Genomic DNA, 26,402 nt, shown 5'->3' on the forward strand with positions numbered 1-26,402 from the left:
AAAAAAAAAAAAGAAAGCCCTGGGTACAATCCCCAGTACCACAATAAACAAACAAACAAGGACCAGGGATTTAGCTCACCGGTTCGGTGGCCTGCCTCACAAGCGCAAGGACCCGAGTTCGATCCCCGGTACCACAAAAAACAAACAAACAAACATGGCTAATATGCTTAAGTATTTAGTGTGAAATATAAATGTAACAAGGATAACAAAGGAATATGCACAAAACAATCAAATGCAACTTTGAGAAATGAAAAACACAATAAATTTACAAAACAAAAATTTGCTTGAAAGGCTTAGCAGTAAACACTATAGAAGAAAAGATCAGTGAACCTAAACACCTAATGATAAAAACTGTTGTAACTGACGCCTGGGGGGAAAAAAAACAAAAAAGAGGAAAACTAAGCCTAGTAACCTATAAAATAGCATCAAGAAGCCAAACATAACTATAACTAGCAATAGAGAAAAAAGAGGAGTGCAAAAGCAATCTAAGGAAGTAATGCCCAAAAGTTTTCCAAATTTGATGAAAAGTATAAACCGATGGAACCAAGACATTCAACAAAACTCAAACTAAGATAAGCATAAAGGAAACAATTCCAAAGCACATTAAATAAAATTGTTGAAAATAAGTGATAAAGAGAAGGTAAATCAATCTAAATTATCAAACTGAAAGTCAAGGAGATAAATCAAAATCCAGAGGAAAAAAGAACAGTATCTTAGCATTATGTGAGAAGAGCAAATAGTCTAGCATGCTGGCAGCTAGCATTTTAATAGGTTAAAAGGAGGGAGAGGGAAGAAATTGAAGAGACATGAATGAGATCAAATCATAAGTTCAAGAATCTCAAAGATCCCAAGTAGAATAATTACCCATCAAATAAAAATTATACACATTTGTAAATGCATCATGTTAAAACGTTTAAAAATCAAATATAAATGTCCATAATATCAAGAGAAAAAGACACATAATATACATGGGAATAAAGAGAAATAATGACAGCAGATTTCACATCAGAAACTATTGATCCAGAAGAAAATAGAGACATTTTTAGCTGAGAGAAAAATTGGAAACCCAGTATTCAATACCAAGAATAAAATATATTTCAAAATAAAAATGACTTCCTGAGATTAAAAAAACAAAGAAAACTTATTGCCATCAGCTCCCTTCCCTTTAAAAATGCTGGAAGTTCTTCACATAGTTGGAAGAGAAAGCTCACAGAAGCTTGGGTCCCCGTGAACAAACAAGATCTCTGGAAATGGTCAAAGTCACAGTAAAAAAAAATGTTTGTCCTATTTAAGTCAACTGTTTACAGCTGCACATGAAATAGTACCAAGAACCAACAAATAGGATAATATCAAATTAAAAGTCTTCTGCACAGCAAAAAAAAAAAAAAAAATAGCAGAGTGAAGAGACAATCTACAAAATGAGAAAAAAAAAGTGCCAGCTATTCCTCAGATAGGACTGATATCTAGAATGCGAAGAATGCAAAAAACATTAGACTCTCCAAAATAAAAGACTCAATCAAAAAATGGGCAGATGAAATGAAGACTCTGCTCAGAAGAAGTGCGACTGGCCAATAAATACATGACGAAATGTTCAACAGCACTGGCCACTAGAAAAATGCAAATTAAAACAACGTGCCAGCTATTCCTCAGATAGGACTGATATCTAGAATGCGAAGAATGCAAAAAACATTAGACTCTCCAAAATAAAAGACTCAATCAAAAAATGGGCAGATGAAATGAAGACTCTGCTCAGAAGAAGTGCGACTGGCCAATAAATACATGACGAAATGTTCAACAGCACTGGCCACTAGAAAAATGCAAATTAAAACAACACTGACTTACCATCATACCCTAGAAAGAATTCCTGTAATCAAGACATCAAATGCTGGTGAGGCTGCAGGGAAAAAAAGGAAACCTTCTACATTGTTGGTGAGAATGTTAACTAGTACAACCACTATGGACATCAATATGGAGATTCCTAAAAAATTAAAACTAGAAATTCCATTTGATCCATCTATTCTCTTTCTAGCTATCTTCCCCGAAGAGTTATAGAAACCATATTACAATGATACATATGTACTCCCATTGATGGCAGCACAACTCATAACAGCTAAATCTTCAAGCAGACTATATGTCCATCAACAGATGAGTAGATAAAAAAATTGTGGTACAATGGACCCTCGAGTTACAACCAACCTGACATACAAATAATTTGGTTAATTAGACTAAGGAAAGATTCATCTGCCTCTTATTGTCTACAGCATGTACCCAGGTAAACATTCAGGTCTCAACTATATTGACTTACAACCAACTTGATTTACAACACACCCTCAGGAACTGATTGAGTTCATAAGTCAAGGATCCACTGTATTTATATGCAATGGAGTAATACTCTACCATAAAGGATAAACTTGAATCACTTGTAGGAAAATGGATGCACCTAGAGATCATAATGTTAAGTGAAATAAATCAGATACATAATCTTAAGTATCAAATGGTTTCTCTTATATTAAAAACCCAAAATATAAACAAAGAGCAAATTTAATAAAAGATAGGGAAATAGATCTTTCTCAAATGAGAAGATCAAGAGATTGAGGGAGGATGAAGGGAAGGAAAGGGGATGCACAAAATTAAGATGTGTTATACACATGCACTACCAACTCCCCACAAGAATGTGGACACTGTGGATTGCAAACATGTACTAATAAAAAAACAAAAACAAAAATAGAACAAACAAAAAAATGAGAGAGAGTCTCAAAACAGAGGACTCCTGGTGGGGGTGACAACAAAGGCCGCCAATGTGAAGAGGGTGGCTTCTGGGTCCTACCAGCCTGCTGGCCCTACCCATGTCAGTACACACACAGCCATCCTCATACCTGGCCAGCTCTCAATGCTACCTGTCATCCTCAGTCACCGTGGCTCCTGACTTTGTTCTAACTTCCCCTTCCCTTCATGAGACAGGGGCTTCCAAGTTCACAGCCATGCTACAGCATAGGGCTGAAAAAATTTTCGGGATGGGAACATCAAGACACAGGTAGCCAGGGACTTGTGGTGGTCACTGAGTAAGGCAGGACAGAAAGAATAAAAGGAAGCTGGGCATATTACATTTGCTAAGCAATGTACTAGGGTTTTGGTATATGACTAAATATACAATATATATTATTTAATATATATAAATATATTTTTTCAGTCCTTTAGTATATGACAGAACTCAGACTCAGGTCATTACATTTGGCCAACAGTACTCAGCCAGTCAACCACCAGGGCCAAGCCCTTCCTGCTACTGCCTACTCAGACTTCGTGGAGCCTTCCAGGGAACTCTGAGAGGGCACATATTGATCTCCTAGTTAGCATCAGCTCTGGCCAGAAAGTTCTGGCTCCAAGGAGTTCATGTTAGAGGAGCTGCACCTCTGGACTAGGACTAGGTTACCTCTGGCAGGACTAGGGCACGGCACGGAGTTAAGGACCCCAGAGGTTCACAGGAGGTGTAGCGGGTACCTGGTTAAGGGGTGGAGGTCAGCTGGGCTAGGAGAGGGAGCAGTGGCTACACAGACAGCAAACACTTAACCAGAGGAAGGGCCTGGGATCTCAGGCAGAGCCCATCCTTCATCTCAAGGCAATGAGGGGACAACCAACCAGGGTCATGTGCAAGAGGACTGCACCTGGCAGGACAATGGGTTGGACTATAGAGGATATGTAGGGACCATGTGTAGTAGGACTCAGTCCAGGGGAGATGAGGCTGGTGGAATGGAGAGGAGATACATGTGAGTGGCACCTGAGGTGGGATAGGTAAAGGTGATGGATGGCCACAACCACCCAGAGGTCTCCATGGTGGACAGTGTACCACAGAAGGAACTCCACCTGTGTCTGCTCCCATAAAACTCTGAGAGGCCAGCTTTCCCACCCAGGTCTATGAAACACCCCAAGAGGGACAGTCAGATAGAGACCAGAAGCTCTTGGGTGCAGAGATGCCACTGGTGGGTGAGGGTAGGAAGGTGAAATGTGTGACCCATGGTAGTCACCAATGTCAGGACTGGGCAGAAAGTACAGGTGTCAGGTTCTCAAGGGCCATGGCAACTCTGATCTGGTACAGATCTGTTACAGAGGTAGGGAAAGCCCACTCCCCAGGGTGACCAGAAAGGGAATGAGGGAACCTAGGACTGGCAGACTACAAACATTTCATTTAAGGACATTTTCTGTGCTTGTAAAAAAAAAAATCATAATCATGGTAACATTAGTTAGTTATAGTAACAACAAATATAGCACCCCACACTATTTCTGTCACATCTCCCATACGTCTTCAGAGCCACCCTGTCCAATCCTAACACACCACCACAGAACACGGGAGCAGGGGTGGAGGGACAGGAATGACCCCACCTCTACCCTTCAGCACACATTCTTTTGCCCTGGGTCCTAAGTATGAAAGTGAGGGGTATGGTAGTGACCTCAAAAGGCCCTGGAGTACTTTGGCAATTCATTGAGTAAGACAAAACAAAGTTTAGAACTTCCTTTCTGCATTAAGGAAGCCATCCCCCTCTTTCACATTCACACATAAGTACAGCTATGATGCCAAGAAGCACAGCACCTGTCTTGTCACCATAACATGCTGGCCTGTGCGTAAATTTGACAGCTGGGCAGAGCCAAAAGATACTAAGTGACCTTCAGCATTGATCAAATTGGAGTCTCATAACTACTAATGTTTCATTTACAAAAGAAACATTCCCATAAAGCCAGCTCTGCATGGTTTCCCACTGCCAGCAGCTGAAAGGTGAGACAGGTGTGCAAGTGACGTCACCTGGCCCAGGAACCCTCTCCCAGCACTCCTGCTTAGCTGCCCTGCATCCCAGCCAGGTGGGTGCTGCATGGCAAGCAGTTGGATGGGGATGAGCTACAAGTGCCTTATGGGTGTGTCACCTGAGGCAGGTCTGCCGTAGACCTGGAAAGTGAGCTCCATCTGTCACTATCTGCTTTAAGATGCCATGTGGAGGTATCTAAAAGTCCTGAGTATTTGGCTTGCATCTCAACTACTTCTTGTGATCATTCCTGTTTTACAGAGGAGAACACAGAGGTCCTGAGAAACAAACGAGCCTACAGGTGGCAGCAGGACTCTAGGACAGGCAAGGCAGGACAGACCAGCCCTGAACTCTCTCCACCTCCCCTGCAGTTCCCCTCCCAGACAACAGTCACTTTGCTCTCCAGACCCAAGAGATCAATTAGCACCTCTAACTTCTTGGTCTTCATTCAGAGCATCTGCAGGACTCCTGCTGGTTCCATGGAGAAGGACTCCAGGGCTGCAGCAAGAGCCTCAGACTGAGCTGCTTTTGATTCCTTTTCCCCGCCTTCCACATGGGTGGCTGCCCCTGCCCTGACCAGACATTATCCCTCAAAAACAGCTCCATAGACTAAGGCTTTGCCCCACAAGGAGACACAAACGAGCACTGAGGTACAGACAGCCCTGACTGTCACCCCCTCGGGGGAAGGAAATGGCTAGGAAAGATGAGTAGGTAAGGTGTACAGTGACATAAAGGAAGATCTAGAAGCCAGAGAGAAGATCAAAATCCCAGGCTGTGGCCTGGGAAGGTGAGGTCTGGGGTGACCTATCTCCAAGACCACTTTAAAAGATCACTTTGACCTCAGCTCAGAGAATCAGCCATTAGGGCAAGATAAGAAGCCAGGAGGAATCACTGCTAGGGTCCAGGGCAGGGGAAGTGGGTAGGCCCAGGTGGTCACAAAGCAGGGGTAAGAAGTGGACCATAAAGGCAACATTGCATTCTCCTTGTTTGCTGGAAAACTCACAGTGACCCTGAACTGACAGGCAAAAAAAGCCAAGCTCCCCAAAGACATCATGCAGCTGCTCCAGGTAGCAGCCTACCAGAGCCTAGCATCTGAGCTGTCCCAGCTGCTCCAGGTGGAGGACCAGCAGTCTAGCACCTGAGCCAACCCAGCTGCTCCAGGTGGTGACCCAGCAAAGCTCAGCATCTGAGCCATCCCAAATGTTGATAACACAAATGAAGAAGAATCCAAATGCACCATCCCCAGCTCCCTCTACCCCCAGGGCTTCGAGTGGGTCAAGCTTCAGCCCTAACATCATGGCACAAACACAGTTCTCCCCAGAGCAACTGCTAAACTCCTGACCCACCAACTTCATGGAATCTTTTACTCACTATCTTCAAGGTCCTGAGTTAGGTCTACCCTGGGGCTGCTTGAGGGCTTCTTCTCCCCAGAAAACTCCTGTCTATGTACTCCATGTTCAAACTTCAACAGCATTCCGAAAGCCCAAGAGGACACAGAAACACCACCCCCCTTACCTTGAGGAAAAAAATCATGCCTCTTCCCAGCTCTGATCTTTCTGTGTTCCAGGAAAGTCCTTCCTTCTGGACTTCAGTTTCTTCATATGTAGTTGAGGGGCCTGGGTTTGGTCAGTTGGCTCTGCTTAGGTCTCTGGGCCCCATAGCAGCTCTAGAAGCCAGTCTTCAGCCTTCCCACAGGTCACCTGAGTGATCAGGCTTAACCCCAACATGGGAAGCCTTCCAGTAACAAATGAGAGGGGAATGAACTGGGCATGCATCTTCTTCCCCATGGTTCTCAAACAAATCCTGCAGGCCCCATGTGCAGCATGCTCGGGCTCAGCAAGACTAAAATAAGATGCTACATGGTTCCATGGTTCTGTCCTGTTTGACCTCCTAGTACAGCACATTGGGCTGTTAGGACTAAGGCCCTCAAAGAGCTGTGCATGAGGCCCAAGGCAATGGATTGTCTTGATCCAAGGATTCTTGATCCCTTCTGGTGCCCATGCAACATGCAAATCTCAGGCCAAGGGAAGGAATGTGCTGCTTATGTGGAGCCAAGTGCCTGGCCAACAAGACTCCATCACTGCCCATGGGCTAGGTAAAACCCTCAGGGGTTGCATCCCCAACCACCTCAGATGCAAAACCATCCCAGTCTTCACTTCAGGGTCTTTACAGCCCTCACTGCAATAAGAAGGCATCACTATGACCTCCTGGGAAGATCCAAGAAGGTGGCCCATAGGATGGACATTCTGGAAAGCCCTAGGAAAGCCAGGCCTCTGACACATACCAGGACTGAGGTGCTGGGCCATCACATCCCCTCCACACCTATGCAGATCTAGCCACTCTCCACGGAAGGGAATGGAGCCCAGAGAACTTCATGATTATAATGACCCAAGCTATGCCAAGCTTGGATGGTCAGTGACAGGTAGTGGGGGAAGAATGGGACACATGACCAGTCCTGAAGCCTACTGTCCCACAGAACACCTCCAAGATCAGAGACCAGGTCCACAGAACATGGAGAGGCAGAAATAGGTAGGAGAAAGCTGTAAGAAAGAAGGGGCAGAGCCTGGGATGACATTTGTGAGCACTTAGTAGGCACCAGCCCCTGCCAGTGCCCGCCCTCCACCATCAATTTTGAGCCAAGCCCCTTACCATATATGGGTATGGGTGTGTGTGTGTGTGTGTGTGTGTGTGTGTGTGTGTGTGTGCATGCGCTGGGACTAGGAGAAAGCACTACTGACAAGATGTAAATGAACTCTTGCAGCTTTATACTTCTCAGAAAAGCCAGAGGAGGAGCTGGTTGTGACTTCTACCCCTGAGTAGCTAAGAAGTGTCTTTGCCAAACTCTCAGTGGGTCGCTGTAGGTCTGGTCAGACAGGGCAAGGAGGCTTCAAACACAACTCTTCAGCTCCTACAGTGTTCAGCTGCCTTGACCCCAGAATTGGGTGTCTGAGCTCCAAAAAGATTCTGCAGATTAGCAAACCTTACTGCAAGCAACCTATCTGACCACTGGCCTCTCCTCACCAGGATAGGCCCCAGCACTCCAGCTGGCTGAGCGCACTGCTACAGCTATAGCACCCCCAATCAAGTCAGCCAGATCAGCTCAGCCATGGCTATCCCGGAGCCCACTACACACCAAGCCTGGAACAGGCCTCTTCTGTGGTGTCTTCATAAGGTCAAATCCTACTGTCCCTTCACAGACAGGAGCACCAGGAATCCGAGCTGCCCAGCCTACCTAGCAGGCCATGATCAGACCTGCTACCCTGCAGCACCACTGCAGCTGCTGCTGCCTCAGGCCCCACCCTGCCCTGTGCTAAGATAACACCTGGCCTTTTCTGCCCTGTGGTAATTGGCCTCTGGTCAGCCTGGAAACAAGCTTTGGAATTTTCCTTAGCCCCACAATAGAGCCCTCCCCAAACCCCATGCTTGGCCTCCGTATATCCACTTTTGGTCCTCTGCCTATCTGCTGGTGGCTTCTCAGCCCCCTCGCAGGCTGGTCACTATACCCACTGCTATATGAACCTCTGACCCTGGTTCTAGTGGGAGGGGGAGCCTGCAGTCTGACTCCCTTGGACCCAGTCTCCAGATTCCTTGGCCTCCCTGTACTCCGTATAGGTGCAACAAATGGGCAGTGGCAACAGGCAGTATGAATCTTCCACAGGTCCCCCTCTGAGCCCAGGCTTGTGCCTAAGAGAGCACATTCCCTCTGGCAGCATCAGGAAGTACACTGCTGGCCACTGACAGACTGACGGACAGCAGTTGGCAAGAATGGAAAGCAGGGAGAAAGGAAGAGCCTGGGCACGGGTCCAGGCTGGGGCAAGGGCCAAGCTCCACAATGAGACTGGAGGGAGGGTGGGTATGAGAAGCAATGCTAAGACTCCATGGAGCTGCCTCCCTGGCACCCACTTCAGTATTCATCTTTAGCATCCCAGAAGCAGTCTCAGTTTTGTTGCTGCTATTGTTCCACAACAGCAATTCCATGGAGAAAGAGGTGGCAGAGTAATGTTCCCCACTTAGGGCAGCCAAATGCTAAATGCAGAGACCACCAAGGCAAGGCTGACCCAACCACAGCCAGGGAGTTGCACCTCCCCACACTGGGGACCCAACAGGGCTGTGAGAGGCAGTAACTGCTATCCAGGAGAGGCTGTGGCTCCTGTTCAGGACCCAGCTCTGCATGTGAGTCTTGCACCTACTCAGAGACACTGGGACCACCTAGGATAGGTCTGGAACAGGAAGACCTGGCCCAGAGGCAACCTCTCCACTGCTGGAGGGAGCCTCCCTGCTGGCCCTGAACTAAGGCAAACCCAGAGCCAAGTATGGACCCTCTTGGCGCTGGAGCAATGGATATAGGCAGAAACATCTGCCTAGTGACAGTTACAACAAAGCTGAGGATGCATTTTCTGATACCCTAACCCACTAAAGCTACTGTTCATGAATTCAGTACAGAGCTCCCACAACATCCTGAGCTAACACTGGGCTTCCCGGGACCAGATCAGCAGGGTCTCTGCTACCACTGATCCCAGGGGGTCACCTACACAGCCCACATGCTCTAGTGTAGAAGCCTGTGATGGGGAGGCCCAGGGCAGGGCCACTCAGGGCTGACAATGTCATGCAAAATGAGAACAGGCTCCACCATGAGACCCAAATGAAGCTGACTATACTCAAGGCAGAAGTCCATGCTTTCCCATGAGCTTGGATCCCTCTTTCCAAAGCAGCACTGAAATACCATTTTCTTCATGAACAAGGACAGTAAGGGACGCTAATGATATGGAGTTTTGTTTGTTTTGTTGTTGTTGTTGTTGTTGTTGTTTTTGGGTGGGTTTTTTTGTACCAGGTATCGAACTTGGGTCCTTGGGCTTACAAGGCAGGCAGCAGAACCACTGAGCTAAATTCCCGGCCCCCGATATGGAGTTTTAAAATGTTCTTACCTGAACAAATAAAAAACTGTCAGCTTTTCTTCCCCCTTTTTTTTCATGTCAACTTGGAGAAAATAAAGAGTTGGCAACCCCATCTTTGTCTCAAAGTTATTTTTAAAATATTAACAGTCCATGATATGCACATATCAGATAGGGTTGCAGAAGGCCCTTGAAGACCATAAGAAGCCAACGAGGACAGCATCCTGGAGGGGGCAGATGCTGTCGGGCCCTCAGTCCTCAGACCAGGGCCATGCAATACAGACAGCGTAGGCCAGGCCTTTCGATCAGAAGGTCTCTCCACTACCTGTGGAGAGTACTCTCTTCTCCAAGGCCCATAATTAGGGATGCTGTCCTTCAGCTAAATAAACAGGGAGCCCAGGACCCAGATGGAAGAGCCACCTCCCCAATCTCCAGTGACCAAACCCAGGAACTAGGTATTGGCATAAAAATTAAACATAACATCACTGAAAACTATTCATAACACTGAAAAAAAATACACAGAGCAGAATGATATAGCTGCATTTCATTACTTAAATCATGTGAATTCAACAGCGTGCTTAGTATCCCCACTGAAAGCATGGCTTCAACAGGCATCTGATGAGGCATGCACATCATGCCCAAGTGTAAAGAGCAGGTTCCAGAATGGCACTCCCTTGAATATGATTCTACAGAACGTGTATGGATTTGAGAAAAGGCTTCCAGGAGTCACCACACGTCAACCTTGGTTCCTCAGATACCCTGCAAGCCAAAATTTCCTAAAATGGGTATATGTTACTCTCACAATCAGAAACTAATTTTACTTTTTTAAAGAACTAAAAGGAAAATCCCCAAATAGAACTGCATATAACACATGCAGCTGGGGCACCCTCCCCCTCCCCAGAAAGAACAGTTTCTGCTACTTTTGCATAGACCTGGTGTGATGACAGACACCTCTAATCCTTGCTCAGAGGTTCAGTCCATATAGCTCTGTGCAGAGGACAAATCCAAGCAACTCAATGCAGTAGGCCCAGTGAGCTGTTCTGCCAAGTGGGATAGCATCAACTGTCACTGCAGACCAGGATTAGGCTGGGCCTACAAACAGCCAGGCTAGCACCTATTGTATGGTCTGCCTGAAAAAGCAATGGTCCCCAACCTGCCAAGGTCTGGGTGCCAACAACCCTGACCAACCTGCCAGGGACAGGCACACACTTACCATAAAAACACCTTTCGTCTCCAACTACCCAGGGGCCTGGCTTAGCAGACAGCACCAGAAGCACCTCTTCCTCAGAGCCTAGACCTCATCCTGGGCAAACTTGGCCCAAGGCAGGCCTAGGGGAACCCCAATCTAGATTTTGCTCTTCATATGGGTGAATCAAAACCACAAATCCCTGCTCTAAATCAGCCTGTGTGTCCACAAGTGCATTCACATATATGCAGGGCTGTAGGCGAGCCTGGTGTGAGGCAGAGACACACGTGTTGCTCATGTTGGGGGACAAAGCATTGTGTACTGATACCCACACTACCGCCTTAGCATATACCTGCATGTGCCTCTGCAGGTACCACTGTTGCACTTGAGCGGAGCACCTAGTCTTGGGCTCCAAGCTCACTGGCAGGTGCGGGCAAGGATTAGAGGTGTCTGTCATCACACCACGTCTATTCAGAAGTAGCAGAAATTGTCATCCCTAGGGGGATGTGCACCAGGTACAGATGCACGTATGAACAGATTGGATGTATAAGCTGCATGTGGCAACATGTACAGGTGCTGAGACACAGTAGGCACAACTCACAGCCTATCTCAAAGCTCCTGTGGGTCATTCAGTGTCCCAGAGACTGGACTGGAGGCTCCTTTCCAAGGAGGCTAGTGCCCAAAAGAAGCAGGAAAAGGCATAAAGAACAGAAGCCCCCTCCTCACCACTGTTGCACCCTCCATGTGTGGCCACCACAGCATAGGCAAGGCACAGAACACTCAGCCAGGTCCAGTGCAGATCACTTATACAGCCTGAACACCAGGACCCAGTGGCCTCAAAGCTGACTCAACTACCCCTTCTCAGCAGAGGCCACCCTGTACAAGGCCATCCCCCTAAGCTATCCCTAGGCCCAAATACCACCCAAGGAGCTTTCAGGGATGTCTTCAGAGGGCATCTCCCCTACCCCCTGAGCATACATGGTTTGGCTCTTGCCTCAGTCTCAGTGACCTCTGTTCTCCTACCTCTGTTGGCCTGAGGGAACCTGAGACATGCTTTTCCTCCAAAGAACTCCACTGTTCACACAGTGAGTACAGGAGGAACCAGGGGGAATAGAGAAGAGAGGAGAGGAGCTAGGTGGCCACAGCAGCACACTGTGGACCTGGCTCTGCCATGCACCAAAACTGAGCCTCCAACCGGGGAGCTGGCCATGACCCAGTCTCAGAAGCTAGAACTGGGCTGCAGGGAATCAGCGGCAGGGAAAGGCCACAAGTCAGTAGGCATCCATGTCACTTAAGTGGTCAGGCAACCAGGAAGGAGAGTCAAGCAGCAGACTCACCATGGGAGTTGATTCAGGAGATGCAGGCTGACGTCTGCGGGCACAGCTCTGGCAGTCAGGGCCAGCAACTTGGGCTGCTGGAAAAAGATAAGATTAGGGGGAACACAGGCTGGTGGTGTGGCCTATGAAACCAGCACATTCAACCACTCTAGTGACTCTCAAAGGACCCTCAGATACACAGCTGCTCCGTACCCAGCCCCTGCCCTCCAGTTGGGCCTCTACAAGATCAGGCAGAGAGTTGGGGTTGGACATCCGTCCCTGCCTGCACTCCCACACTCAAGCTCCTCACAAGAAAGGGACACCACTATCCTCCCAACAATCTCACCCTGCGTGCACACACAGAAACACAAGAACTTCTGCACCATAAACACTAATTCTCAGAACAACACCAATGCTTGGTGAGAAGGTGAGATGCCCACACACTCACCAGCCAAGCAGCAGAAGTGAGTGAGACCCATCTGGCCACAAGGCAGAACAGTGCCAGTGACAAGGACAGAAGTAGTGACAGAAGGTCGATGCAGATGTGTCCCAAATACACAGTGCTCAGTGACAGAAGCCACATATCCAGAAATAAGTCCATGGAGACAGATCAGAGGTAGGAGTAGGGTGACTGTTGGAAGACCTGGGGTTTCTTTTTGGATTGATGAAAATGTCCTGGAGTTGAAAGGTGGTAATGATTGCACAACCCTGCAAATATACTAAAAACTACTGAATGTAAGTTCACTTTAAGATGATTAAAATGTTAATTCACTATCACACAAAATTTACCTCAACTTAACAAAACCATGGAGAAAATGTGGGGAAACACCCCAAATTCTGGTTGAGGACATAGTCCCCAGGATGCTCTGATGCTACTGGGATGAGTATAGAATGACATGGCCCCTACAGTGAAAGTCTGCAAACATGGAGAGTAGAATATCTGCCCACTCTGTGGCAGCAAATCTATCCTGGGCCTCTACAGGGAGAAAACAAACATGGGTCATAAGCACCCTGTGTGAGAAAGTTCCAGGCAGCTTTATTCCAATGACTCAAAACCTGGAAAGAGTACAAGTGGCCAGAGATTGTGGGAGGATGGACAGATATGTGTACCATATGGTAAATAGTGTTAACAGGATGTAGGAAGATGGGCAGGAGATGTGGCGACAATGTCCAGCAGGTACAGGAGGACAGACAGGTGTATTAAATACATGAATCAGTGTCCAGCAGACATGGGAGGGTGGTGGGCACATGTGCCACAAACATAACAATGTCCTGGGAACATGGGAGGACAAACAGGCACACATGCCATGTGGGCAACTGTGTCCAGGAAACATGGAAGGAGAGACAGGCACATGCACACCACAATATCCAGGAGACACAAGAAGATGGATGGGCACACACATCCCACATAAAACAGTGCTCCTTACATGCAGCACTATGAATTTCAGGCACATCACACCAGACACCAGAGCACATTTCTCCAATGAACAAAAGCAGCCCACAGTGCCTTTGTGCTGGGGTAGGGCAGGGAAGAGGGATCCTCCAGGGTGAGGCCATGCCCTGTGTCTCAGAAGGGCTTTGAGTTTTAGCTGAATCTAAAGTGCAGATGGTGGCCAGATATGTGAGGTCAATGGGGAGGAAAGTCAAGGGGAAAATGGGGGTAGGTATTGTGCATCTCTTTCAAATTTTTCCCTGTGTTTATAGTTTTCCATAATGTAAAATTTAAGAACATGGTGTAAGTTCTGCCAAGGGAGTAAGGGATGGGAGACATTAAGTTGCCAGGATCCCCTCCAAACACTTCTGCTCTCTGAGCCTGCTGAAATTAGCCTAGTACACAGCAAACTGTCATCTGCCTGGGTCTGGCATATGACTACCCTCCAGAACATGGGCCGCAAGCACAGCTCTCACACAGCTGGCTGGATAGGGTCAGAGACAACATGAATTCCCTGATGCACTCGGGCTCCCTGGAGCTCTTGGGTTTATGGGCTTCCCAGCCCATGCCTCCGGGCCTCCAGTTCTAGTTGCCATACTCACAGTAAGGGGTGTCATCCAGGGGAGGGGAGAGCGGTCATCCAGGCTGTTTCCAGAAGGGGCCAGCTCAATTCATTGATCTGACCTGGGAAATGGTATCCCACCCAAGGTGGGTAGTGAGTTCTAGGACCACTAAGATAACTTTACTGAAGCCCAGCTTTCAGGATAACAGCAGCGACAATAAAAAGATTGGGAGGACAAGCTGTGCCCCTGAGCTGGAGGCTCCAGTGGACACCACAGGCAACACCTTCCAGCATGAACAAGCATACAACCTGCCTATGCATAGATGGAGAAGCTGAGGGCAGAAGGTAGACCATCTTCCAAGTTCATGCCACCTGCCCATGATCATGCCACCTGGAAGAGAGGGGCACTGAGCTCTAAGCTCCTAAAGAAGCAAATCAATAGTCCAATGGTGTAGAACCACCCCTGCCCTTGCCATGCTAAGGCTAGCTAGCACAGCCACCAAAGCATAGGATCCAAGGTCCATGCTACCCAGGTGCTGCCAATGTGATGGCTTTGCAAGGACTGGACTCAGAGCTAGAGGAGCACCCAGAGCTATCTGGAATAAACAGTCTCCTGGGAGGAGGCAGGGCCCCATGTAGACAAAGTGCTTTTCTCACAGCCACTCCTCAGCACATGCATGAGGTCTAACACTGCAGGGCACTGGCTCACTGATGAGGGAATCCCAGCAAGCAAAGGGTGGGTACATGAGTCACCACAGCCACCCCCTACTATGCCTACTGAGAGCCCTGACTACTGCTGGCCAGTCTCTCCCTTGCATAACAGACTCACGGAGCACCCCAGCCAACCCTTGATGATCTTTGCAGGCAATCATGTGGTGCTTGCTATGATGAGAGGGATCAGGGTGAAAGAGCTCTGACAAACAGCTTCAAGCAGAAGCAGGTATAGGTCAGATACAAACGAGCAAGAAACAAACACAAGTAATCACACAAGGGCCTCAAGACCCAGAATTTTCATATTGCAGAGCAAGGAAATTACCTAGCAGTCCAACATTTCTGTTTGAGTGCCCCCCAACATGTCCAAGAGCTATGCTTCTGTCTAGGTTTCCACGTATTCCACCCTCACTTTCCCCTGGGCCAAAGTTCCTGAGGTACCTCCAGCAAGGTCTCCTGGTGGTCAAAGTCAGCTACAGAACTTATGCCCATGACTGACCTCTGAGGAGACAAGAGGACTTTCTGTAGAAGGGCAGAAGGCCTGAGGGGCTAGGAGAGGATCCCCCTTCCACAAGTAAGGTCCCACAGCCACAGCCTGGTCAGACTAGGTCCTGTTGCACCCCTCATGACAAGCCCTAGTGTGTACTCCCCACCCCCAGTGCCACATGCTGCTTCTACTCACCAACGTCTATTCCTACTTTGAGGAACTGTCATGGATTTCTTCCTCTACAAACCCCAGAAGTGACACCATAGGCCTCAGTGCTCTGTGCTGGACCACTGGTGGGTCCCTGCACATTTCCTGTAGCTGCCACTGTAATGACACATGCAGTTGGCAAGCCAAAGCTGAGCTAAGGGCAGCTGTAGAATCCCTGCAAGTGGGCAGAGCTGGCAGGGCCAATGGAGCTGACCAAACTACTGCACACCTTACCAAAAAGGAACTAGAGATGCACAGAGGAAAGCTGCATGTCCTTCTGCCAACTGCAGGAAAGTCAGAAAGTGAGCTACAACCAGAGCTAAGGAGGGGCCAGGACACACCTAGCCCTCATCCCCAGTGGCTGTGCTAGGCCCTGGCTAAAGGAATCAACTTTGATCTCCTGGCCTCCAAGACAAGCCAATGGCTCTATGGAGACATGGCTATGTAGCACAGCAGAGAGCAGAATTCAAGATGGAGACTTTCACATGCCTCAGCTAAACACCTTAGCACTCTCTACAACCACCACCACCATCACCACCACCACCACCACCACCACCACTACCACCAACCCGAATGAGATGCCTCAGAGTCTAGGACATTGAACTCCCAATCCAGCTGCCCACACACACATTTGGGTTCTGGACATTATCGGGGCTCTTACAGCCTCATTAATTCCATTGTGTGTGTGTGTGTGTGTGTGGCAGCAGAGACCAAACTCAAGATCTTGTGCTTACAAGGCAGGCTCAGTGCCACTGACATAAAGCCCCAGCCCTATAGCCTCAATCATTTCACCTATAAAATTAGGGTAACGGCAGCTTTTCCACAAGAGAAACACAGAGGGGAATGCAGACAACATGAAAATCCTTGCCTTATTTCTTATCTACAAAGAGAAACTAAAGAACTATTTGTTGCAATCATTCTTCCTCTCAGCCAACACCTATTCCCAGGTGATCCTATCTACTATGGTCAAGGTGAATGTAGGGTTGTTCACAATGGGGGAATGAAGAAAAGGCAACCCAAGGAAGATAGCAGGTCACAGAGAGTCAGCAAAGGAACAAGACCTAGCCCAGCAGTTGGCCACATGGGGTTGATTTTTACAGAGATAAATGCTAGGAACAAGAATTGAAGGGTAAAGTAGATAAGTAGAAGTGAAAATTTTAAAAAATCCTGGTTCTCATGAAATAACACTGCATAGCATTAACAATGTATCTGCCATATAGGAGCTACAGGATCCAGAATTACCCTCCTATGTAAATGGCTAGAAACTGAATGAAATTTCAGAAACAATTGTCTGACACTAGCCAACACTCAGTGCATATTATAATTCTGAAAGAATAAAAGAAAAATGAGCTAAGTCCTAAGATCATACAGCTTTATGCCACAAGCGATTCCAGACTGCTGATCAAGAAGGAAGAGGAATAAAACCCAGCCATCTCATAGGTTTAAAATCCATACTGGAGCACAGCCAAACACAGGTACTGGTCAGCAGATACTGGGGACTAGACAGGAGGCAAAGAGCTGAAGAGATATGCACGGCACCTAACCAAATAGAGAAACCAATATGGCTAAGGAAAGAACGACTATGTAGGAATAATTCCCAGTTCCCACCAACACTAGCAGAGTTCATGCAAGGCTCCCTGATGAACACTGGAAACACTGAGCTTACCCTGTACGAATGGAGGAGTCACTGACGGCCAGCAGTGACCACAAAAGGGAAGTAGAGCTAAGCTAGTGCTGGGGAAAGCACTACCCTAGTGAGGTGTTGAAAGATTAAAAACATTCCTTTAAAAGATCAGAGTGACCTGTAAGTAACTTAACTGCCTATTGTGGCTTGTATCTAGATGTTCCCCCAAAGCCTCATGTAGTCATAGATGGGGATTTTCAGAGGTGGCTAGATCTAAACTGTGTGATGCTGGGATTAAGGATGTGATGCTGTGATTGATTCATGGTGCAACACTAGGATTAAGGGTGCCCCACCCTGTGTGTTTTGCTAACTGCCCTAAGGGTGGGTAGCCTGGATGGAATATAAGGGACAGAAAGAAAGGTGCTGTCATTGTTTGCTGCTTTGCCACATTGCTGCTTGCTGCCTTACTGCCTTCTGACTGCCCTGAACTGTTGTTTCTCCTCTACCATGATTCCTCTGTCATGCCACCCTGCCTTGGAGCCAGCCAATTATGAACTTAAACCTCAACAAACTGTGAGCTATAATATATAGTACATAATACTATATAATATAATAATATATAATACTATAATATAATATATAACATTTTTCTCCTTTTGTTGGGTGTCAGTATTTTGTCTCAGCAATGAGAAAAATAAATAAAACATTTCCCCTAGACAAAGTCTAATCCTCCTCTAAAGGAAAATAACTGAATCCATCATAAAAACATACAAAGCTCACAATTAGCCAAGCAGTATGATGCACACCTCAAGTCCTAGCACTCTAAAAGACTGAAGCAGGAGGATCACAAGTTCAAGCTCACTCTGGGCAGTTCACTAACTTAGTGAAACTCTATCTCAAAATTTAAAAAGAAATTTAAAAGCCTGGAAAGGTAACTTACTGGGAAGGTTTTGGGCTCAAGCCCCAGTACCACTACCAAAATAACAACAACAACTACAATAAATAATAATGATAATAATAATAATAATAATTCACATTTAAAGATTCCTAGACAAATGAATAAACAGGATGATGTGACTTAAGACCATGAGAAAAATGATCCAGCAGGGACAGGCCCAGGAGTGGCAGAGAAAAGATGGACTTAGTAGAGAAAAGCATTAAGTAACAACTGTCAAGCTCTGATGCACAGTTACAAACCACTTCAAGGATAGAGAGGGAAATGCAAGGAGTAAAGCAGGGAACAGACAGTGGGGAAATGACTACAGATGGAAAAGAAAGCACTGAGAGTGAACATTCCATTGCCTAAGATGAGCAGTATAGACACTGCAGAATAAAGGGCCAGTGAACTTGAACACAAAGAAGAGAAACCAAACAAATGAAACTAAAAAAGGCTGAGAAAAGGGAATAGAGCCCCAGGGGCCAGGGCCATATCAAGCACTCATGCACACACACATTCCGGGTAGGAGGAGAAGGATGGAGGCACAGGCAACCAACCATGCAAAAGGAATCTCAGAAAATAACGACCAACCATCTACAAGTCCCAAGCAGTATGCTAAAAACAAACAAACAAACAAACAAAAAATCCCAAGGCACAGTACAAATTGCAAAAAAAAAAAAAAAAAAGCAGTCATTAGTTAGAAATCTCAAAAAGGGCCAGAGGACAGTTGTACATAGCATAAAGAAGAACAAAATACTATAAAGACTTCACTGAAATAAGTCACACGTGTAAATACTGAATAGTTTCTCTGGTGTGAAAAACTATAATAGTACACAAGATCCTAATGAGATAATTAACAATGTGAAATAGGAAGAGAAGGGCTAAAGGTGTAGGGAAAGTGGGAAGGGTAGGGGAAAGGAAATAAAGGAAAAAAAATATGAGAAAATGAAAAAATGGAAATAAAGTGTTTGTAAATGGGGAGGGGAGGAGGGGTGAAGGGAAGGCATGGACAAGGGGAAAAAATGAGAACCAAGATCTGTCATGTAAAGGCCCAGTAATGAATGTACTGTATACCTAGAATGTACCAATAAACCCAATAAAAATAAAAAAAGACTTCACTGAATGGTATCTTTACAGTTCTGAAAGAAAAAGAAACTTTCTGGTGGCATTTCATACCCAGTGAAAATGTATTTCAAAAATAGAGGCAGAATAAAGATTTAGCTGAGAGAATCTGTTCCAACCAGATGTGCACTGCAAGAAATGTTAAAATGTTATTCAGGTCAAAAGTACCAATAAAAGGAAATTTGGATCTAAATGAAGAAAAGAAGAATGCCAGAATGGTAAATCAGAAGGTAAATTTAAGGACATTTGTTTTTATTATAAAAGACAATGGGTTATTAAAGCAAAATCAGTAGAATGTGCTATTAATAATCTGTTGTTACCACATATAGCAGTAAATGTGTGGAAATAATTACAAAGGACTAGGAGTAAGTGCAATAAAGTTTATGCAATATATGTGGGATGGTTTCATATTATTTTAAGGTAGGCTGTGAAAAGTTAAATACACACACATACCATATTATAAATTCTAAAGTAAACCACTAAAAAAAAAAAAAAAAAAAAAAAAAAAAAACAGAAATAGCTAGTAAGCCAACAGTGGAGGGAGAACAGATTACTGAACAACACTCAACTCCAAAATAGAAGAGAGAGGGTAAAGGGAGTGAAGTGGGGGGTATGGGGAAAAAATAAGAACCAAGATGTATCATGTAAAGGTACAAGATCCCAAAACCAAATGTAACTGTATTGTTTGCTTTAAATGTACCAATAAACAATGAATAAAAAAAAAAAGAAGAGAGAAAGAAAGAAGAAAAAAACAAAAGGGAAATAAGGAAAGCAAATATCAAGATGGCAGATTTAAACCAGAAACATACTGGTATATTCGCACCAAAGATAAATGCTCTAAACATGAGTTGGCCAATCCAGTAGCCAGTAGCCATTTGTGACAATGTAAATATAAACTGTAATTAACTGAAATTAAAATTTAGTTCCTCAGATGGAACAGCAACATTTCCAGTGCTATTTAGCCACATCTGGCAAGTGGCTGCCATATTGAAGAATGAAAAACATGGAACATTTCTACCATTGCCAAGAGTCTATCAGACAGCACAGTCCCAACTATTCCAACTGGAAAGCAAAGATCGTCCTATAAAAACCATTGTATTTATATATAAATCTAGATATAGCTAATGGGAAGATTGAAAAAATACAACATGTAAACCTAAGCCACGTGAAAGCTGGAGTGACTGCACAATAATAGAGTTGTTAGAGTAAAACTCAAAAAACAAATACAATAAAAAATAACAGGATGGGGCCGGGGATTTAACTCAGCGGTTTGGTGGCTTGCCTTGCAAGCGCAAGGACCTGAGTTCAATCCCTGGTACAAAAAAAAAAAAAAAAAAAAAAAACCCAGGACATTTTACAATGATAAATGGCCAATTGATTACAACAAAATAATTCTAAACCTGTTATTATAGCTGGAAAATTTATGCAGAGCACCAACTGACAGTTGGAAAGAGAATCACAAATCCATAACCAGTCAGTTGCTGACACTTTTCTCTCAGTAGCTAAAAGGACAAAGGGACAGAAAATCAGTGAAGAGACAGAAGATCTAACACACTACCCACCAGTCAGCTCAGCCTGAATGACAGGATAAAACAGTCTGCAACAATGGCTGCGCACAAATTCTTGTCAACATGTATGGAACATTCATGGTCTCAACATATGTATGATAGCTGACTCCATATAAAAAAGATAGTTTCTGAACACAAAAAAATAACTAGGATCAGTAACACAAAGCTATCTATGAGTATATATAATTACTTGAAATTAAATGGCACACATTTAAATAACTGTCAGTAGAATAATAAATCACATAGGAAATCAGAAATATTTTAACTGAATAAAATTAAAATACAATATATTTAAATTTGTATAGCAATGTGCAGAGAAAAATTTATAATGATAAACACTTATGAGAAAAGAACAGTCCCAAGCCAGTGATCCAGAAAAAACAAATCCAAAGTAAAAAGGAAGAAAATAAAGATGAACAGAGTTAACAGAGAAAATAAATAAAATAAAAATCTTGATCTTTGACTATAACTTCTGTGCACTAGGCCGCTCCTTGGTCCCTGGTCCTATCAGCTGCTAAGCTGCCAGGTTCTCAGGCGACCGTCCACGCAGCGCATCGAGGAGTCTGGTCCGCGGTGGAACAGTGTAGCCTGGACCAGTGGGTGACGAAAGGGCAGGCGAGATGGAGCGAACCATAATGCGCTGTGTGCCCTCTGAGCCCAAGCGGAGCCTGTCTTTTGCGCTGGCAGATGGCAGCCACAGAAACATGCAATGTGATCAGTGTGCACCACTGGGTTGGGTCCTGAGCCATATCTTGACCAATGCCTCCCTCAAGGGCAACACAAAGGCGGCCGGCCAAAAAGAGCAGGAAGAACCGGCCGAACGCGGGCAGAGGCGCGAACTACTCAAGGCCTGGACCTGAGCTGGCTGCGGCCTCTGAGCCGTGGTGAAGCTGTATTTACAGGAGGAGGCAGTGGCTGAGGATGTACTCAATGTGGACACCTGGCAGGGCTGCTTGGTGCTTCAGATTGACCATGCCAAGTCAAGGTGGAGGGTGACCCGCCGCCTTCACCAAGCTGCAGTTGCCGCGCTACATCATGGTGGGCTTCCTGGTGTGCCCCAAACAGACTCGAACTTGGGGATCCAGCAGGCTGTTTCTTCCGCTGGTACAAAAAAGCTAGACCCTGAGTGGTAGAGTTTGAGAGCGGTGGCCCCTCTTCAGTCTGCCACTTGGATGAAGACTGGTATGCAGGACCGCACCCCATCCAACTTTGACATCCGGCAATGGCGCAAGCTTCACTGCAATGGGCAGCACTTCCACCGAGCTGGGAGTTGGAAAGCTTGTGCCAGGTGGAGGCGGGGCCTGGCACCTGCACTTTTAACGACCAGCATCTCTACAACAAGGTGATGGAGGACGCTGTCATCCGCAGTCTCCTACAACAAACTGGCAGGCACTTCCGCCCAGACTGACTTCTCCAGGATTGTGCTGTACACATACTGTACCCCCTATACCCTGGAGGTGGACCACCTCCAGAACTTTATCCAGAAGGAACTCACAGGCTACAGTGCAGACCTCATCTATTTGTAGGAGGTTGACCACACAATGTTTTCAGACAGCATGGTACCTGCTCTGGAAGACTTTGGGCTAGAGGGCATGTTTCAAATCAAGCAGCAGGAAGGTCTGGCCACTTTTTACCAGAAGTCAAAGTTCACCCTCCTTGGCCTCCATGACATTTCTTTTCAGGAAGCCCTGGAGTCCAACCACTTCATAAAGAACTGCTGGAGAAGCTAGCTTTGTACCCACTGGTGCAGGAGAAGGTGCTCCAGAGATCTTCTGTCCTGCAGATTTCAGTTCTTCAGTCTACAAAGGACTCTTCTAAAAAGGTATGTATTGCTAATACACATCTTTACTGGCATCCCAAAAGTGGGTACATCCATCTCAGATGGTAGTATCCCTGGCTCACATTAAACATGTCTCCTGTGATCTGTATCCTGACATTCCTGTTGTATTTTGTGGGGACTTCAATAGTATATCATCAATCAGAATGAATGAATTTGTCATCAATGGCAACATTCCAGAGGGTCATGAAGACTGGGCTTCCAATGGGGAAGAGGAAAGATGTAACAGGTCTTTCCCGCATTTCTTCAAATTGAGTAGTGCTTATGGTGAACCTGCCTACAAAAATTATGTGGGTGGCTTTCATAGGTGTCTAGATTACATTTTCACTGACTTACGCTTTAGAGGTTGAACAAGTGATTCCATTACCTAGTCATGAAGTTACTACCCATCAGGCCTTACCTAGTGTTTCCTGTCCCTCTGATCACATAGCTCTTGTATGTGATTCAAAATGGAAATAGATTTGCTTACTAGAATTAGTTCAAAGTCTGAAAATAAATTAGTTACTTTATAGGAAATTTAATGTGACCCATAAAGAGGATCTCTAAACACTAATATAAAATCTTATGTTCATTCCCTAGTAATGTTCCAGATGTCTTTGTCAAAAGACTGTTCACGTTTGCATTGTATATTTTCTCTACCTTTTTTTCATAAACTTGGAAGAAAAATATATTTATGAACTGTGTACATTTTTAGAAGTGATTTTAAGCTGGTAATTAAGAATTTTTTTACTCTTTGAATGATCCTTCATAGCATATTTCAAATTGAATCATGTTTGTATAATTAGCGGAAAGGAAATGCACATAGGTTAAGGTGGGAGACTTAAGTTCTGACACATGGAAGGAAAACCTTGGGGTCTACCTCTACCAGAATTTGGTTAGCAATTTATTACAACTTTAGAGCTTTAACAGAAGATTAAAATATACCATCACCAAAAAAAAAAACTCTTGTTCTTTGAACCAATCAATAAAATCAATACATTTATTTAAGATTCATTATAGGACAATAAACTTAAACCAGACTAATCAAAAGCAATACAGTATAACAACACCAGAAATGAGAAAGAAGATAGTACTGCAGATCCTACAACCCAAATGACAGGATACAACACTAAGGAATACCATGATAAACTTCAAGGCAGTTAATCTGACAACTTAAATAAAATGGATGAGTTCCTTGAAAAATGCAAAAATCCACAGCTTACTGGAGAAGAAGCCGATAATAGGGATAGCACTTTAACCTGGAAGAAAATGAACTTGTAGTTCAAAATAGTCCCATAACCAAAACTCTAGGCCCAGAGGCTTTACCAGTAACTTTCACCCAATATTCACCAGAAGGATAATATCAATTCTACACAAACTCAGAAAACAAAAGGAGGAGGGGTTTGGGATTTAGCTCAGTCACACCAGGCCTGCCTCAAAGCTCAAGGTCCTGAGTTCAATCTCTGGTACCAGGAGCAAAAAGAAAGAAAGAAAAAAAAAGAGGAGGAAATACTTCCCAGTTCATATCAAGATGTACTTCACAGGTACAGTAGTCGAGGCAGTCTGATACCCAGTCTGAAAGAAAATATGCAAATACAGATACTCAACAAGGCTTTGTGTCCAGAATAAATGAGCTCACATAATATGATAACCAAATATATCACCAACAATGGATTTGAACAACACTGCATCAAAGACAATACACAAATGACCAATAAGCACACAAGATGCTCAACATCAGAAAAATGTAAATTAAATCCACAATCAATGAGGCACCACTACACAGCACCTACAGAATGGCTAAACTTATATCTGACAATGTCAAGTGTTGGCAAGGGCTAAGTGAAAATGAGGTCTCACCTACTGCTCAGAGAAATTTACAATGGTACAATCACTATGGAGAAGAGTTTGTCATTTCTTAGAAAAGTCACACAAATCACAGATCAGCAATCTAACTCCTAGGTATTTATCACCCCACAAAAACAGTGAAAACATGTGTCTGTGTAAAAATTTTACACAAATGTCAATAGCACCTTGATGTTCATCAACAGTCACAGCTGGAAACAATGAAGCAGGCATCAACAAGAGGATGGAAACACAAGCTGTGACAAACCCACAAGCACCCATCACTGCACGTTTCCTCATTTAATAACCTACTGCTCAGATTCACAACCTACTACTCAGACTTACGACACAGGAATGTGAGTGACAGTGCGGCCTTATGGTGGCTTCTTCTACAGTACAGAAGTACAGTAATTTTTGTCGACAGTACTGTAATATTATGTTTGGTTATACAGCACAGCACTGCATATGAGAGTTAGGCAAGTAAAAGCAAAGTCATCAAGTTGGAGTTTCCTTCGTCCATTTTTTTGTTCTGAATATTATATATACTATATACAATTCCTCATTCAGTGACCAATTCATGATCCAGCCATAGATACAGATCTCAGTCACTAAATGAGGTAATGTCTGTACTAGCACACGTACACTCTGGGCCCAGAACTAAGTCAGATGCTAAATGATTCAAGGGTGTAAAACTGCAGATATCAAATACACAATAGCAAAAGAGGTTAGTGGAGATTACAGGAGGAGGTGACTGTCCCCTAGGGAGGGACAAAAGGACTATCTGAGACTACCAAAATGGTCTTTCCCTTCACTGGGGTGGGAGTTATATGGGTCTGCTGGACAAATCTCACTGCACTGATGAGTGCTATGTACTGTGTACCAAACTTCAATGAAATGAAGGTGGCAAGGGGTGAGTCACAAGCACATGGAGCACTGTGTTCTGCCCCCAGCCCAGTGCCCACTCCTACCTCTCACCACCACCACACTTCCTGGCTTCCTGGTGCTCCAGTCCCCAGCCCAAGACCCTCCTAGCCTGAGGCCAGGTATGAGGGGAGTCTCCCAAAAGAGCTCTGCTTTCTGTATCACACTCCTCCTACAGAGAGGGCGTCTTCCAGACCACTCTGACCTCTGAGTTGTTTAGACTGGGATTCAGCACAACCATACTGTCGAGAAACAATGGTCATGAGACAGTATAAATTCACAGTGGAGGGAATCCACAGCAAACACTTTCCTGCTACCAGACAGGCCACAAGTTAGCTCTCTGGTTCTCACAGCACCACAATGCTGACAAACCCCACCACTGTGATTTTTCATTCCACTCCATCAGGGCAATTGGTCAACTCATGCAGAACATTGTAGAAACAGTCCATAAGGACACAGGAGCCGTAACAGAGAAGGGGAGATTTGCTTCCAGCCTACTGTACATGTGTGGGCATTGGAGCAGCACATTTCATGTTCTATAATGACCGCAGCAGGGTGTGCACCCATTATGTAAATGAGAAGGCTAAGTTCCAAGAGTTATAAACCAGATTCAAAAGCACATGGTGTAGGTGCTGTTTAAGAAACAGCCAGGACAGGCAAGCTAGAAGCAAAAAGCAGACCACTGGACTCTAGAACTGGAGGCAGAAAAAGGAGGGTGACTGTTAAAGGACACAGGCTGCCTTTGAGGTGATGAAGATGTTCTGGGGATAGATATTGGTAACAGATACAAAACACCAAGAATGTACTGAAAACAACTAAATTGCACCCTGTAAAATGGGTGAAGTGGTGAGTTTGTGTATGTGTATGTTATCAATAAAGACATTAAATTAAATTAAAATAAAAGGTTATGTCACTCCCTGAAGGCCCAGCGCTACGAAAGAAAGGGGTAGGCCTGGTGGATTCTGTCTGTGCTCGTCAACCTT

General features: G+C 45.1%; 1 protein-coding gene and 1 pseudogene across 5 annotated transcripts in view; one reads left to right on the forward strand and one right to left on the reverse strand.

The window, feature by feature from the left end:
- LOC104872897 overlaps positions 1 to 26,402 on the reverse strand; it is a 501,420-nt gene that overhangs the window by 463,526 nt on the left and 11,492 nt on the right. The gene's annotated exons all lie outside the window — the stretch shown is intronic.
- LOC104872861 lies at positions 21,458 to 23,133 on the forward strand (annotated as a pseudogene).

This window comes from Fukomys damarensis, unplaced genomic scaffold (genome assembly GCF_012274545.1).
Source record: "Fukomys damarensis isolate Sample0158 unplaced genomic scaffold, DMR_v1.0_HiC HiC_scaffold_5, whole genome shotgun sequence".
Lineage (NCBI taxonomy): Eukaryota > Metazoa > Chordata > Mammalia > Rodentia > Bathyergidae > Fukomys > Fukomys damarensis.